We start from the raw sequence: 11,454 nt of genomic DNA, 5'->3' as shown, positions 1-11,454 counted from the left end.
TCTCCCTCAACTTCTCCTCTCCCATTGCTGGATCAAGAAGGAGGAGACGTCCCCGGGCTGTACGTGTGTTGAACGCGGAGGCGCCGTTGTTCGGCGCTTAGATCGGAATCAACCTCGATCTGAATCGCTGCGAGTACGACTCCTTCATCCGCGTTCTTGTAACGCTTCCGCATCGCGATCTTCAAGGGTATGAAGATGCACTCCCTTCTCTCTCGTTGCTAGTCTCTCCATAGATTGATCTTGGTGATGCGTAGAATTTTTTTTAATTTCTACAACGATCCCCAACAGATGGGAGGGTGAACCCCGCCGGACTCTCTCCCGTCAAGGAGCTCCCAGTCGGATACCCAGACGTGATCACGTCGTCAACAGACCCGGACTCAAACGGGGCTCTCCCCATCATCAGGAAGCCGGATTTGCCTCTAGACGTCAACTCCGATCTCTTGAGGCCTGCACCTATCAGGCTCGGCCAAGTGGTTGTCACCAAACCTAGCCCCGCAGACCTCCAGACGCCTGTCCAGCTTTCACTCTTAAACGAAACACTGGACCTAATGCGATCTCTCACCATCACGGAAGTATCACCTCCGAACTACGCCCAGCTTGAGACGGGGGGCTGACAGTGGGGAATTATACGTCCCACCCACCACCCACTTAATAGCCACTATCGAGGATTTAATCGACATGCTAGACTACGCCTCCGAAGACATCGATGGCATGGACGACGATGTCGTAGCCGAGCCAGGTCAAAACCCGCCGGTCACTGGGCGTTGGACGGCCACTTCTACTTACGATGCATACATGGTGGACACGCCTGAGAAGAAGGACGATGATGGCACTCAAGATCCAGATGAGGACAAGCCCGTCGATGAACCACCAAAACGCTGGCGTCAACAGCGCCGCTCATGATCGTGTTGGGCAAGAGAAAGCAATACCCGCACCGGAGATAATGACACTCCAGAGAACGCCGAAGACCCCGATCACCCGGCTGAGCCTGCGTTCGAGCAGGATGAAAGGGAAGAGGGTCAATACAGCCCCGGACACGCCGATCACGAGGATTCAGAGGATAGTAACTACTTACCTGTCTCCGAAGGGATGTTAGCCTCGGTGACGAAGAATTCATCGTCCCAGAGGAACCCCTCGAACAAGAATGCTTCAAGCGACGGCTCATCGCTACTGCACGGAGCCTAAAAAAGAAGGAGCGGCAGATTCAAGCCAAACAGGATATGCTCAACGACAGATGGACCAAAGTCCTAGCCACCGAAGAAGGATATGGCTTTGAGCGCCCAAAAAAATCTATCCAAAGCGTAGGCTACTGCCACAATTCGACAACGAGGCCTTTGAGCCAATACCATCAAAACACAATCAGGATGATCAACCGGACCGACCACCACGTGGACGGGACAAAACGGCTAATTATGCCGAACACCAGCCCGCACCCCCTCGCCATAGAGGCAAGGAGACAGCGGCTCCGGGATACACGTATGACCTACGTCAGGACCTGGATAATAGAGCCGGCCAGACCAGATCAACCTACGGATCAAGAGGACGTGCCCCAGCACGAGATGACGACCATCAAGCCTGGCGCGATAAGCACAACCAAGTCCAGGATCAGCACCGAACACAGACGTCATCCGAACTCCGTCGCGATGTCGCCTGATACAGAGGTGCCGCACACCCTATGTGCTTTACCGATGAGGTAATGCATCACCAGTTTCCGAAAGGGTTTAAACCCATAAACATCGAGCCATACGATGGAACGACAGATCCCGCCGTATGGATTGAGGATTTTCTTCTCCACATTCACATGGCTCGCGAAGATGATCTCCACGCTATTAAATACCTCCCTCTAAAGCTAAAAGGACCAGCACGACACTCGTTGAATAGCCTCCCAGAGAACTCCATTGGCAGCTGGGAGGACTTAGAGGACGCTTTTTGGGACAACTTTCAGGGCACTTATGTCCGGCCACCGGACGCTGATGACCTGAGTCACATAGTCCAGCAACCCGGAGAGTTAGCCCGCAAACTTTGGACTCGGTTCTTAATTAAAAGAACCAAATCGTCGACTGTCCGGACGCTGAAGCCTTAGCGGAATTTAAGTATAGCGTCCATGACGAATGACTCGCCCGGCACCTCGATCAGGAAAAGCCAAAGACTATGGCAGCTCTTACTGCACTTATGACCCGCTTTTGTGCGGGCGAAGATAGCTGGTTAGCTCGTAGAAGTAACAGTACCACCGACCCCGGCACCTCCGAGGCTAGGGATGGCAATGGAAGGCCACGACGCAGCAAAAACAAGCGTCGGAACAACAATGAAGAAACAGAGGATACGACAGTAAACACCGGATTCAGTGGCTCTAAACCTGGTCAGCGGAAGAAGCCGTTCAAAGGAAATAGGGACGATCCATCTAATTTAGACAAAATACTGGATAGGCCCTGCCAGATCCATGCCCCCCTAACAAGCCTGCCAACCACACCAACAGAAACTGTTGGGTTTTTAAACAGGCCGGTAAATTAAACACCGAACATAAGGGGAAGGGACCTCAAAGCGAGGACGATGATGAGCCTCGCCCTCCGAACACTAGGGGACAGAAGAAGTTTCCCCCTGAGGTGAAAATGGTGAACATGATATATGTCACCCACATCCCCAAGAAGGAGCGCAAGCGCGCATTAAGGGACGTCTACGCCGTAGAGCCTGTCGCCCCAAAATTCAACCCATGGTCGGCTTGTCCGATCACCTTTGATCGCAGGGACCACCCAACCAGTATCCATCACGGAGGTTTGGCGGCCCTGGTGCTCGATCCTATCATCGACGGATACCATCTCACTAGAGTCCTTATGGACGGCGGCAGCAGCCTCAACTTGATCTATCAAGATACTATCCGTAAGATGGATATCGACCCGTCAATAATCAAGCCTAGTAACACTACCTTTAAAGGACTGATACCCGGCGTGGAGGCCCGTTGCATGGGTTCCTTAACACGGCTCTCTGGACAACTTCCGAAGTGAGGACTTGATCTTCGACATCGTCCCTTTTCGCAGTGGTTATCATGCACTGCTTGGGCGAACTGCTTTCGCCCGCTTCAATGCAGTCCCGCACTATGCTTCTTTGAAGCTCAAAATGCCCGGACCATGTGGCGTCATCACAGTAAATGGAAATATGGAGCACTCCCTCCGCATAGAGGAGCACACTGCGGCCCTAGCAGCCGAGGTACAAGGCGGCCTTATCAAGCCGAACAGCTCATCGGTCATCAAGACCCAGGACACTGCTAAGAGAGTCCAATCCGCATTATAGTGCGGCAGCTCGGTGGATCCCGAGATTGAATAGCAGTTTAGCCTCCGCCGATTGCCCTATAAGGTTGCCGCATACATACCAGCGTACATAACTACGCACTTAAAATACCTTGGGCAGCGCCGGAGGCACAGTAAGGAAAAGGTCCATAGTACGGCTTGACCCTATTCGAACCTTAATTTTTTTTCCAATTGCAGGTTCGTTAAAACCTGCCTACTATACGATTGTATAGGGGCTCTTTTCTAGGTCCCTCTTTATTGTAGATGACCATTGACTACTCCTCTCAAAGGATTTCTCACCAAGGAGAAACGGCACAGACGTGCAACAGGGCATCATTGGGATCTTCAAACCACTATTTTTTAAGCCCTGTATAAACCTTTCCCTTGTGTAAACTTTTGGCATGTAAAATGGCCTCGGATTTATGGCATTATCTGTAATAACACGTCTCGACATATTAATCAGGGCATAAAGGAAGCAGTTGAGCACCACTTTTGTTTGGTACTCATTTATTTTATATTATCATCTATATTCCCTCCCTACTTCAGACTGCCACACGTGCTTTAGTCCGGCCTTCACCAGGGGCTGTATTCGGCCCTGCACAGTTTCAAGTCCGTACACCTACGGGGTACTCTTCAGCGTCCCGGATATTGCATTATATGCATCGACTCCGAATCATGTCTTTGGTCTATAGTTGGGTTGCCCGGCTCCTGTGCTTACCACCTTACGTTCCGCTCGTTCGGCTAAGGTAGTAAAGGGAGAACTACTGCGATTGTAATTCTGGTTCGTCCGGTCAAGTACCTCAGTAGAGAAAGCCGAAAACTGACTGTCATGATAAGCGAGAGCTAGTCGGCGATTCGGCGACTTAGTATTATACTACAAATCATTAGCGATTCACTCTGTGTTATATGAGGGGCTGGTCTTAGTCCAACCGCGTGGAAAAGGCACCACAGTCCAGATTGCAGCACACCCACTAGGGGCTAGTACTTAGCTCCACAATCAAACTCCTATGGCTAAGTGAAAGCAATAAAGCCGCATAGTCTGATTGCCTGGTTCACCTTGTGGACACCTCCTTGGCGGACCAAGACGTTGGGTAAAGCATGGCCCCACGTTACGTCGAACACCCCCGTAACATCTACGTGGGGGCTGAAGCCGACGACTGGCAACTTTCAGAGATAAACGACCACACAGGAGAAAAAATCGCTTGAAACAAAAGGCGCAAACATAGATATATTACAAGCATGGGTTCATAACATAGTTTTTACAACCGAACACATCTAATCAAATATTACGTCCTTAGAACATTGGCCTCTACTATTCGGGCCCCTTCTAGGACGTCGTCGAAGTACCTCTCCGGCTTCAGATGATCTTTGCCTTCGGGCGGGCCTGCGCTTGCCACTTCGGTGGCCTTCATCTTTGCCCATTGCATCTTGACATGGGCGAAGGCCATCCAGGCACCCTCTATACAGGCCGAGCGCTTCACAGCATCAATCCGAGGCCGCGCGTCGATGAGCCGCTTCACCAAAACCGAAGTAGCTACTGGGAATTGGCTCGGCCGGCCAAAGCTGGACTAGTAGATCCTTCATGGCCACATCTGCCACCCTATGCAGCTCCATCAACTGCTTCAGCTGGTCGTTCAGAGGTGTCGGGTGCTCCGGCGCAAGAAATTGCGATGAGAATAGCTTCTCGGTCGAGTTCCCCTCCTGGGCTCGGAAGAACTATGCGGCATCGACAGCACTCCTCGGAAGATTCGCAAACGCGTCTGGAGAACTCCATATTCGAGTGAGCAAAGCAAATCTTTGACCTTCAAAAATACTCTGCAAAAGAAAGGCCTTACTAGCCGCTATCTGCCTCGCCTGAAGGATCTCTTTGCGACCACTCCAGGACTCGATCCGCGCCTCTTTGGCATCATGGAGATCCTTGGCAAGTTCGGACGACTGGGCCGAAGTCTTCTCCTCCAGGGTCTCGCATTTGCTGATGGCATCCTTCAGCTCCTGCTCGACTTCGGCCACCCGAGCTTCGTGTTGGCAGCGGGCAGCCTGCTCGGTCTTCAGTTCTGCAGCCGCTTTGTCAGCGGCTGCCTTATTCGCCTCCGCCTCTTTCTTGGCCTAGGCGAGGGCGCCTTTGAGGGTTTCGACCTCGGCTGCGCCAACTATGCCCATAATCAAAACACTACATAAGTTAACCTCTACATATACATATCAATTCTGATATACAACTAAGTTTTTAACATAGTATGCATACCTTGCGTTTCGTCGAACCGCTTATTAATGCGGTCGATTTCCTCATCTGCCACCTGAATCTTCCGATTGAGTTCGAAAACTTCTGCGGCCTGGGCAGTGGCCGCCAACAGGGAAGCCTGTCACAATAACAACACGGCATGTTACTCTCCCGAATACTATGCGGATCCTTTGACTGGTTTCTTCAAATCGGACGCTATTGTCTATACACAGGTACATTCATTTATATATAAAAAAGTTCTTAGAACATTACATCGCATACCTCAAAGCCTATCAGTAGGCTGGTGAAGGCGTCGTTCAGTCCGCTCTTAGCAGACTGAACCTTCTCCATCACCGCACCCATCAGGGTGCGGTGCTCCGCCACGATGGAAGCACGCTGCAGTGCTTCCTCCAGGGTGTTGGGCGCCTCCAGATTAGTGGAGGTCGCCGATGGAGCTGATGCTCCTCTCTCCTCTTTCAAAGGGGGCTGCTCACCCGATCCCAAAGCCGTGTTGGTCTCCGAAACGGTGTTCGGCTGGGGCCCGGATAGTTGGGGCTCCCCGCCGTCGGTTGTCATAGGGGCCGCCACCCCTAGGTCTTCGGCAACTGAGGTATTAACCTCGGGCGCCTTCTCGACGGCCCCGCTCGTCCCTCCTCGGCTAGGAGAGCTCCTTTGGGACAACACCTCGGTGTCCTCTATGGTGATAGGCGAGGAGGCTCGCGGTGGCGTTTCACTCTCTGCCATTTTGGGTGGCAGAGAGTTCCCCTCTGACAATGGAGTTTGCGGGAGCTCGCGAGGAGGGCTGAAAGGCAAATGACAAAATAACTTATATAATGAAAGTGGGAAGACCAAAGAACAAGTAAGTTTCCTAATACTTATGATTCGGCCAGGGGCTTCACCCTGGGAGGTCTCTTGGAGACTAGTTCGGAATCTGAATCCAAACTATCTGGGAGGGTCACCTTCCCTCTTTTGGGCGCCTCCCCCTTCGGGTCTTTGGAGGCCGCCCTCTTCTTCTTCTCCCCTTACGCGGGGAGTCGCTTTCCACCTCCTCCTCCTCTTCTTCCTCGTCTCCGTCGTGGGAAGAGAGGGCTTCGATCTCTCCGGACATCGTGTCCGAAGGACCTTTATGGCAGGGCCCACCCTTGGCCTCCTTGCCTTTCTTCTTCTTGGCCTTCTTCTCCGGCGCTTGATAGGGCGCCGAGACCAGCATCTTCGTTAGCTGTGGTGTGGCCGGGTTCTCGGGCAGCGGTGCCGGACAGTTGATCCTCTCCGCCTTCGCCGTCCAGCCCTGTATAGAAGGCAGGCAATATGATCTTTATTATATTCGACGTATTGACCGAACAAGTCTTCGGAAGGATTATGCTTACCGCTGAGGCCGGGTTCTCAATGTCGAGTCCGATGTCCTGTGACTTCTTCGGCCAATTTTTCTGGGCCTTGAATAGCCGCTTCCATATATCTTCGTCCGTGGTGTCGAAGAAGCGCTTCAGGGTCCACGGCTCCTCCGGATTGAACTCCCACATGGGGGAGGCCCGGAGCTGGCAGGGAAGAATGCGGCGGAAGAGCATCACTTGAATTACATCGGTGAGACCGACGCTTTTGCTCAACATATTGGAGACGTGTTTCTGTAGCATCTGCACCTCTGGTTGGGACCCCCAGTCAAGGCCCTTGGCGGTCCATGAGGTGAGTCTCGTGGGGGGGGGGGGGTCTGGATCTGAAGTTGGGTGTGGCCGCCCAGTTGGCGTTGCGGGGTTCGGTGATGTAGAACCACTCTTGTTGCCACACCTTGACTGTCTCCACAAATGCCCCAGCCGGCATTGGGGAGATTGCTTACCATGGCTCCGCCATAGTCCGCATGTTGTCCGTCGACCACCTTTGACTTCAGATTGAAAACCTTGAGCCATAGGCCGAAGTGTGGCGGGATGTGGAGAAGAGCCTCGCACACGATGATGAACGTCGATATGTGGAGGAAGGAATTTGGGGCTAGATCAAGGAAATCTAGCCCGTAGTAGAACATGAGTGTCGGTGTCAAAACCGGCAGATCTTGGGTAGGGGGTCCCGAACTGTGCATCTGAGGATCGAAGGTAACAGGAGGCGGGGGACACGATTTTTACCCAGGTTTGGGCCCTCTTAATGGAGGTAATACCCTACTTCCTGCTTGATTGACTATGATGTGTATAGGGGTTACAGGAGTTGATCTACCTCGAGATCGTAATAGATAAAGCCCTAGATGTCTAGCCTGTATGATTATGATTGCCCCTATGGACTAAACCCTCCGGTTTATATAGACACCGGAGGGGGCTAGGGTTGAACAGAGTCGGTTTACAGAGAAAGGAATCTTCATATCCGAACGCCAAGCTTGTCATCCATGCCAAGGAGAGTCCCATCCGGACACGGGGAAGAGCCCTCTATCTTGTATCTTCACGGCCCACCAGTCCGGCCCATGTCACATAGCCCGGACGCCCGGGGACTCCCTCAGTAGCCCCTGAACCAGGCTTCAATGACGATATATCCGGCGCGTAGATTGTCTTCGGCATTGCAAGGCAGGTTCCTCCTCCGAACACTTCAAGGTAGTTGATCAAAAGAACTATATCCGGCTCTGTTTAACAGTTACAATACACAACCGCGAGGGCATAATACTTAATCAAAAAACATGGTATGTCTTCGCTGACAGCTTTGCTAGTGAGACGTTACGTCCGGCCACTTCATTATTTCAAATCGTTTTTCGACCTCCCATTTCGCGTCTCGAGACGCAACCTCTGGTGACACGTCTTGTCAAAGCAAAGATCGTGCCCCCTTATTACGGGATTCTCATGAATGAGGGCCTGGGTAATCCAACCGTGCCATCCGCACGACCCCTTGGCAGTAGGCAAATTTTAAGGCCGGGGAGGGGGCGCTTGACATTCACTGCCTTTATAAGAGGATAAGGATCCACCTTTTTACCCCACGCCTTCTTCCTCCTCAGCCCCTCCGCCCTCGAGCTCCAGCGCCCAAGCTTCAATCCTTTTCGTTCCTAGCAAACACTCCAGCCATGTCCGGATCTGGAGCGCAGGGCAAGTGGATGGCCTCCTCCGTCACGGAGGGAAACATCAAGGAACTCCGGGAAGCGGGGTACCTAGCCAAGGAAATCGCCCACCGGCTTCTGGCCAAAAAGCAGATTGTCCCCACTCCTGAGCCCAACGAGAGGGTAGTATTCATCCCCCACTTTCTTTGTGGATTAGGGTTTCCCCTCCATCCTTTCACCCACGGTCTCATGTTTTACTATGGGCTAGATTTCCATGATCTAGCCCCGAATTCCTTCCTCAACAATTCGACGTTTATCGTCCTGTGTGAGGCATTCTTCTGCATCCCCCCACTTCGGCCTATGGCTCAAGTTCTTCATGTGAACCCGAAAGTGGTTGACAGTCAACACGCGGAGTGCGGTGGCGCTATGGTGAGCAAGCTTCCCAACGTCACCTGGCCCAAGGGCACCTTTGTGGATACCATAAAGGGATGGCAACAGGAGTGGTTCTATATCACGGAACCTCGTGACGCCACATGGGCCGCCCCTCCCGAGTTTAAGTCTGGGCCTCTGAGGGAGTCCCGGATTAAGGGGTCCTCGGGCGTCCGACCTGTTATACATGGGCCGGACTGATGGGCCGTGAAGATATGAAGACCGAAGACTCTCTCCCGTGTCCGGATGGGACTCTCCTTGGCGTGGAAGGCAAGCTTGGCGACCGAATATGAAGATTCCTTTCTTTGTAACCGACCTTATGTAACCCTAGATCCCTCCGGTGTCTATATAAACCGGGGGGCTAGGTCCGTAGAGGCCAATCATCATAATCATAGTCATACAGGCTAGACTTCTAGGGTTTTAGCCATTACGATCTCGGGGTAGATCAACTCTTGTAATACTCATATTCATCCAGATCAATCAAGCAGGAAGTAGGGTATTACCTCCATAGAGAGGGCCCGAACCTGGGTAAACATTGTGTCCCCCGTCTCCTGTTACCATCGACCTTAGATGCACAGTTCGGGACCCCCCACCCGAGATCTGCCGGTTTTGACACCGACATTGGTGCTTTCATTGAGAGTTCCACTGTGACATCAAAGACAGGGTTGATGGCTCGCCTTGTTGTCAAGGATAATATCACCTCCGGAGGAGCCCTGGCTCCGGGCCAAACCCTCTGACTTGGCGGCTTTACCATGACCGCCTGTTCGGCCCTAAAGCCGACGATGACCTCTCGAGTCATCAAAAATCGTCTCCGCGTTGACTCCGAATACTCCAAACGGATGGATCCGACGGAGTTGTCGTCTTTAAACGAACTCCTAGATCGCATCGCCGCCTTGGGGGTTGCTACAGACTATGATCGGATTGGGCTTAAACCTGACCAGAGAGAAATCAGATCTCCGCCGATCACCCATCATATAGCGGTAGTGGAGGAGCAAGACAATAGCTCTTCCTCTATATTGGGGAAGAACTATGTTCGGATTTCCGAGCTTGAGGAGCCGGATACCTATCCGCGGAACGACATGCCCTGCCCTCTGAACCTAGAATCGGACGACGGGCCTAAAACATCAGTTGATATCCCGGAGTCCGAACCATTAAGTTCGGAAGATTTACAAACTCCGGATCCCAAATTGGGTCAGGGTTCAGATTTAAAACCACCCACCCACCCAGCTATACGCGATCTTATGTACATACGACAGCAGTCTTAGGAAACGGTCCATCACTTTTGGGCCAGATTCCTCCTTGTCAAAGACAAGATTAGAGATTGCCGTGATGAAGACGCGATCTCAGTATTCTGCAACAATTGCACGGACGAAGGAATCCTCAACGCCATCAACCGCCATCGCGTATTACACTTCGCTGACTTGGCAACCATAGTACAGAAGTACTGCGCAATGGAAAGCACCTGGAAAACCCAGGCAGCTCGTTGGGAACCACCGGTTTCAACTCAGCCCCTCGTCCGGGCAAAAAGGACGCACCCTCGTGGGGCGCCTGACCCAATAGTAAAGAAATCAAAGCCCGTTATGGGGCACAGAACTGTTCTGGAAGGATGGCTCGATAGGCCATGCAAAATACATACAACACCGGATACCACACCGACCCACAGCCTTAGAGCATGTTGGATACTCCGGCAAGTGGCCAAGAGCGGCGAAGATCTCCTCACCAAAGATACCCCAGAACAACACCCCCTGGAAGACGACGACCTCAGAGTATTGACGGTCTTCAAGACCTTTGCTTCAAAAAATCAGCGTAAAAGGGCACTCCGCGACCTCGCCGAAGTCTGCCAAGTTGCAGCAATAAACCCCTGGAACGACACGGCCATAACTTTCAATGCCGATGACGAACCAAAATTCAGGACAGTCCGAGCACCAGCCGCCTTGGTCCTCAGTCCAATCGTGGACGGCTTCCAGCTCACCAAAGTGCTCATGGACGGCGGCAGTGGACTAAACCTCATCTACGAGGACACACTCATAAAAATGGAAATAGATAGGAGCCACATTGAGCAAAGTAGCATGACCTTCCGGGGAATCATTCCCAGTCGGGAGGCGCGATGCGCGGGAAAAATCACGCTCGGCGTGGTATTCAGCACGCCGAAGAATTATCGGTCTGAAGAGATAACCTTCCAAGTGGCCCCTTTCAATAGCGGATATCACGCCCTACTAGGGCGAGACGCATTCACACGCTTCCAAGCTATACCTCATACGGGTACATGAAGCTCAAGATGCCCGGGCCCAACGGCACCATCACTCTTGCCAGTGATCCAGACATAGCACTGCCTGCCGAAAATAAAACCGCATCCCTAGCCCTCGAGGCATTGTCTGAAGCCCTCGCGGCCGAAGAGCTGACCGTGCTGCGCTCCACTGTGGATAGGGATGACTTAATCCTGGACAAGCGACCCAAATCCACCTCCTTTAAACCAGCAGACGAAATAGTCAAATTTCAAGTCCACCCGACGGACCCCAAGA

The sequence above is a fragment of the Triticum aestivum genome, chromosome 6D, assembly GCF_018294505.1.
Source record: "Triticum aestivum cultivar Chinese Spring chromosome 6D, IWGSC CS RefSeq v2.1, whole genome shotgun sequence".
NCBI classification, from domain to species: domain Eukaryota; kingdom Viridiplantae; phylum Streptophyta; class Magnoliopsida; order Poales; family Poaceae; genus Triticum; species Triticum aestivum.
Note: the sequence above shows the minus strand (reverse complement) of the source record.